Source organism: Vulpes vulpes, chromosome 5 (genome assembly GCF_048418805.1).
Source record: "Vulpes vulpes isolate BD-2025 chromosome 5, VulVul3, whole genome shotgun sequence".
Taxonomy (NCBI): Eukaryota; Metazoa; Chordata; class Mammalia; order Carnivora; family Canidae; genus Vulpes; species Vulpes vulpes.
In genome coordinates this window covers 75,256,639-75,263,658 of record NC_132784.1, presented here as the reverse complement: position 1 = coordinate 75,263,658, position 7,020 = coordinate 75,256,639, and positions in this window count along the sequence as shown.

Genomic DNA, 7,020 nt, shown 5'->3' with positions numbered 1-7,020 from the left:
CTGGACCAGATGGATTTCACATCTGGTTTTACAGAACTTTACACTCAAACTACTAGAAGTCCTACCTTCAGCAATCAGGCAACAAAAAGAAATAAAAGGTATTCAAAATTGCAAAGAAGAAGTCAAACTCTCCCTCTTCACAGATGACATGATACTATACGTAGAAAACCCAAAGACTCCACCCCAAGATTGCTAGAATTCATACAGCAATTCGGCAGTGTGCCAGGATACAAAATCAATGCCCAGAAATCAGGGGCATTTCTATTGACTAACAATGAGACTGAGGAAAAGGAAATAAAGGAGTCAATCCCATTTACAATTGCACCCAAAAGCATAAGATACCTAGGAATAAACCTAACCAAAGAGGTAAAGCATCTATACCCTAAAAACTACAAAACACTTCTGAAAGAAATTGAGGAAGATGGGAAAACACTCCATGCTCATGGATTGGAAGAATTAATATTGTGAAAATGTCCATGCTACCCAGGGCAATTTACACATTTAATGCAATCCCTAACAAAATAACATGAACTTTCTTCAGAGAGTTGGACCAAATCATTAAGAATTCTGCAGAATCAAAAAAGACCCCGAATAGCCAGGGGAATATGGAAAAAGAAAACCATAGCTGGGGGCATCACAATGCTAGATTTCAGGTTGTACTACAAAGCTGTCAAAGCATCAAGACAGTGTGGTACTGGCACAAAAACAGACACATAGATCAATGAAATGGAATAGAGAATCCAGAAGTGGACCCTCAACTCTATGGTCAACTAATATTTGACAAAGTAGGAAGGACTATCCACTGGAAAAAAGACAGTCTCTTCAATCAATGGTGCTGGGAAAATTGGACATCCACATGCTGAAGAATGAAACTAGGCCACTCTCTCACCATACTCAAAGATAAATTCGAAATGGTTGAAATATCTAAATGTGAGACAAGATTCCATCAAAATCCTAGAGGAGAACTCAAGCAACACCCTTTTTGAACTTGGCCACAGCAAGTTCTTGCAAGATACATCCATAAAGGCAAGAGAAACAAAAGCAAAAATGAATTATTGGAACTTCATCAAGATAAGAAGCTTCTGCACAGCCAAAGAAACAGTGAACAAAACTAAAAGACAACCTACAGAATAGGAGAAGATATTTGCAAATGACGTATCAGATAAAGGGCTAGTTTCCAAGATCTATAAAGAACTTATTAAACTCAACACCAAAGAAACAAACAATCCAATCATGAAATGGGCAAAAGACATGAACAGAAATCTCAGAGGAAGACATAGACATAGCAAACAAGCCCATGAGAAAATGCTCTGCATCACTTGCCATCAGGGAAATACAAATCAAAACAACAATGAGATGCCACCTCACCAGTGAGAATGGGGAAAATTAACAAGACAGGAAACCACAAATGTTGGGGAGAATGTGGAGAAAGAGGAACCCTCTTGCACTGTTGGTGGGAATGTGAACTGGTACAGCCACTCTGGAAAACTGTGGAGGTTCCTCAAAGAGTTAAAAATAGATGTGCCTTACCACCCAGCAATTGCACTGCTGGGGATTTACCCCAAAGATACAGATGCAATGAAACACTGGGACACCTGCACCCCGATGTTTATAGCAACAATGTCCACAACAGCCAAACTGTGGAAGGATCCTCGGTGTCCATCAAAAGATGAATGGATAAAGATGTGGTCTATGTATACAATGGAATATTACTCAGCCATTGGAAATGACCAATACCCACCATTTGCTTCGACGTGGATGGAACTGGACGGTATTATGCAGAGTGAAATAAGTCAATCGGAAAACAACAAACAGTATATGGTCTCATTCATTTGGGGAATATAAAAATTAGTGAAAGGGAATACAGGGAAAGGAAAGAAAATGAGTGAAAATATCAGTGAGGGTGACAAAAGATGAGAGGCTCCTAACTCTGGGAAATGACCAAGGGGAGTAGAAAGGGAGGTGGGCAGGGGGTTGGGGTGACTGGCTGATGGGCACTGAGGGGAGCACTTAGAGGGATGAGCACTGGGTGTTATGCAAAATGCAGGCAATTGAATTGAAATAAAAAAATTTTTTAAAGAAAGGAATATATTAACCAAAGATAAATCAAAGAAACTTCCCAAAGGAAGCAATGCTTTAGCTAAGTTTCAAAGGAAAAGAGGAAGGACAAGAAAAGAAGGCAAGGGAATTCCAAATAAAGATGCCACGGTTTATAAAGTCAAAAAAGTGAAATACTTGAGAACCATTTAAGGTAACTGACATATTTAAAGTGAGTGGATCAATCTAGGAATGGAAGTCCACTGCCATGGATTGTCTCTTCCCTCCTGGAGACCTCTTTCTTCTGGAATTTGTTTGATTATGACCCCTTTACCTGGCCAATAAATGGGAAAGCACTCCAGCATTTGTCTCTCTGTTAATTTTTTTTTTGCAAACACACGGAGGGTTTATTTACAATGTCCATTCATTTTTAATCTTCATATATACATATGAAAATTTGGACATATATACATATGTATATATATCCACATCTCCAACTGTGGACATCTCCAATTAGAATTCAATTCAGTACTTCTGAAACTGAATTTTTTATTTTCCTCAGAAAATCATAGGTGTTTCCTACCTCACTAAATGATACCACTTTCCACATCATTGCTCACATAAGAAATACCACAGTATCCTGCATGGCTTTCTTGCTTTCATATGGCATATTGATGCCTTTAACAAATTCTATCATCCTCCTTTAAAATATATCACAAACTGGATCACTTGCCTCCCCCTCATCACTTATTCTTCCCCACTGCACTAACCCCCTCTCACCTCCCTCCCCTTTCATTCTGGCTTCCATCAATTTGTTGCCTGAAGCAGACAAATGATCCTTTCTAAATCTGATTCTGATCTATCACTCCACTGCTCACAACTACAATGGATTCCAATCACACACTCAGAACTTAATGAATCACATTTCACCTAACAGTAAAAGAAACTGTAATCCCCGTTTCATAGTTCAAAACAGTGTGGCTCAGATCATGTAATTAATTTTCCAAGATCACCCATTTTTAAATGATAAAACTAGAATTGGAATCCAAGTTTGGTTTATCTCAAAGTGGTCTAACTTTTACATAATAAAGCTACTCACACAATTGCAAAGCTTGGTTTCCATTATTTTTTGTTAGTCTTATATGTGTCGCATATCCACAATTTGAAGGGACAATTTTTACTCACTCATCAGGACCTGGAATCCTTCTGTCATCCAATCTGACAAGAGAGGGTAAAAAGATACATTCCTTGACAATATATTTATTTCCTTCAACTGTCTATTCATTTTATCCAGGGAGTCTTCTGGTTATTTACTTTAACTTGCACTGTAGATTACTTCCTAGGAATTCCAGTTTCCACACAGAAAAAGAAAAAGGTATCACATTAGGATAATTTATTAAAAAAAACAAATAAATCTTATCCTTACATAAGAAGAGAGCAACTAGCCATTTCCCAAGGAGATTTTTAAATAACTTCTTTCCCACTAATTTACAAAAGAAAAATATCATTCAATGTTCAGTTGTCCTCATTCTGTCCCGTTAGTTTGCTCAGATAAGCTGACTTGATATTTCAAGAGATATTCTTGTGCTTTTATCGGTAATGCTTTAAACCTAACTGAAACCTCCTAAAAAATATGTATCAGTTGTTTGGAGCATAGAATCTTCTTCCCAATTTGAGCAAAGATCACTGGATATTTTATCCCTTCTAACCACATTCCTCATTAAGTCCTAAGATTGGAAAGTGTCCAAGACTGGTTCTTGCTTAATTAAATTCACTGGGACTTTCAACAAAAACTCTGAAAATATCTGGATACAGGATTAGGTCAAATCACATAGTTAGAGCCAAAAAGATGTAACATAAACAAAATATATAGCATTAGAACCATGATAAGACTAGTGCTAGTCAGGAACAAAATTTCAGCCCAGTTATTTTGTGTAAGGGAAGATTAATTTATCATATATTTCCCCACTTGTCATAGTAAGTTTTCTTTCCTTTTATTTAATAGACAATTTAAGTGAGGTTAGATATTTTATTTACTTACATATTTAGACATAATAACATTAAATTATTAATTTATTTAATTTGAAGGTCCTGTTTAACGCCAGGAACCATTCTATGAGGGAGAACATAGCAATTAATGAAATGGGGAAATTTATGCAAAAGGTCTTTCCAGCATGGGCCTGGTATACTCATAATAGAGTCAGACAGCAAATAAGGGGACAACTTACTAAACTAATTATAGTCTTCATCAGAGCTAATATTATAACAAACAAGGTACTTAGGGAGAATTCTACAATGGAGAAGACCTTTCTTCAAAGGTGAAGCTTAGGCTGAGATCCAAAGGATAGAAGGTGGCTACCAACAGGAACACTGGTAAAGGCAGTAAAATTAAATAAACGTGCTAAGTAATTTGTTCTCACTTCAATGATGGTATGACCTACATTCAGAAAAATGCTAAAAATTTCCCCACGATTTTTATTACAGTGCTATTGTAAAATGGAATGGTGAATGTAGACACTCTCATCTTATTCCTGATAAGAGTAGGAAAGTTTTCAACCTTTCCCTGTTGAATGTCATATTACCCATATTAAATCTGGCCTTTATATGTTGAAGTAAATTCCTTTTGTATCCAGTTTGTTGAGAAGTTTTTTTTTTATTTCATTCTCTAAGTGATTTTTACTTTACATTTCCGTATGTTTACAAAGCATCTAATTTCTTGTGCTATTGGCAAAAGGTATGTGAGAATTCTTTAGTATTTTTGCAACTTCTTTGGAAGTTTAAATTTATTTTTTAAGATAAATAAGATATGTTATTTTACCTTACTTTGACCCTTCTTCAGTGGACTGTATCTCTTTTCTTTTCTTTCTTTCTTTCTTTCTTTTTTTTTTTTTTTTTGATGCTTATCCTATCCTATCCTTTTAATCTCTATCTTTAATTAGCATGTAGCTTTTGGCTTTGAGACATTATAAACAAAAAATACATATAAGTTTCTTATCAATGTATGGAAAAAACATATGAATATAGAATTTCTATATTATTTATACATTATTTTTCCATCTCCATTTCTTGACGTTCTATTTGCCAACATATAGTATAACACCAACTGACTGTTCATCCCTTCAAATGCCCTCCTCAGTCCCCATCACCCAGTTACCCCAACCCCCTGCCCATCTCCCCTTCTGCAACCCTTTGTTCATTTCCCAGTTAGGAGTCTCTCATGGTTTGTCTCCCTGTCTAATTTTTCCCACTCAGTTCCATTCCTTTCCCTTATAATCTCTTTCACTATTTCTTATATTCCCATATGATGATTGTCCTTGTCCAATTGACTTACTTCACTCAGCATAATACCCTCCAGTTTCATTCACGCCAAAGCAAATGGTGGGTATTTGTCATTTCTGATGGCTGAGTAATAGTCCATTGTATATATACATCTCACATCTTCCTTATCCATTCATCTATCAAAGGACATCAGGGCTCCTTCCACAGCTTGGCTATTGTGGACATTACTGCTATAAATTGGGGTGCAGGTAGGTGAACTGTGTTTCTTTATGTAAATTGAAGTTTCTTTTTTGTTTCTTTTTTCTTCTATTTATTTAGTTAGTTAGTTATTTGTAGGTTTTTATTTAAATTCCAGTCAGTTAAAAAAATAAATAAATTCTAGTCAGTTAACATATAGTATAATGTTTGTTGCAGGAATGGAATTTAATGATTCATCACTTACACACAACATCCAGTGCTCATCACAAGTGCCCCCCTTAATGCCTATCAGCCATCTAACCCATCTTCCCCCCACTTCCCCTCCATCAACCCTCAGTTTGTTCTCTATAATTAAGATTATCTTATGGATTTCCTCCCTCTGTTTTTATCCTATTTTGTTTTTCCTTCCCTTCATCTGTTTTGTTTCTTAAATTTCACACATGAGTGAAATCATATGGTATTGTTATTCCTCAAGCTGACTTATTTCCCTTAGCAAAATGCAGGCTAGCTCCATTAACATCGTTGCAAAAGGCAAGATTTCATTCTTTATGATGGCTGAGTAATATTCCTCTGTGTGTGTGTGTGTGTGTGTGTGTCTGTGTGTTTATACATACACACACCACCTCTTCTTTATCCATATGTCAGTCAATGGGCATTTGGGCTCTTTCCATAATTTGGCTATTGTTGATAATGTTGCTATCAACATCGGGGTGCAAGTGCCTCTTTGAATCAGTATTTTTGTGTCCTTTGGTAAATACCTAGTAGTGCATTTGCTGGGACATAGATTAGTTCACTTTTTAAGTTTCTGAGGAACCTCCATACTGCTATCCAGAGTGGCTGCACCAGTTTGCATTTCCACCAACAGTGTAAGAGGGTTACCCTTTCTCCACATCCTCTCCAACACCTGATGTTTCTTGTGTTGTTCCTTTTAGTCATCCTGACAGATAAGAGATGATTTTTCATCCTGGTTTTGATTTGTATTTTCCTAATGATGAATGATGTCAAACATCTTTTCATGTATCTATTAGACATCTGGATGTCTTCTCCCCATTTCTTAATTGGATTATTTATTTTGGGGGTGCTCAATTTGATAAATCCTTTATGGATTTTGAATACTAACCCAATATCAGATATGTGACTTACAAATATCTTTTCTATTCCAGGGATTGTCTTTTATATTTGTTGACTGTTTCCTGCCCTTGCAGAAACTTTTTATCTTGATGAAGTCCCAATGGCTTTGTTTCATTTTGCTTTTATTTCCCTTGCCTTTGGAGATGTGTCTAACAAGAAGTTGCTGCAGCCAATGTCAAAGAGGTTGCTGTCTGTGTTCTCCTTTAGGATTTGATGGACGCCTGTCTCACATTTAGGTCTGTCATTCATTTTGAATTTATTTTTGTGTATGGTGTAAGAAAATTGTCCAGTTTCATTCCCCTGCACGTGGCTGTCCAGATTTCCCAATATCATTTGTTGAAGAGACTATTTTTTCTCCATTACATATTCTTTCCT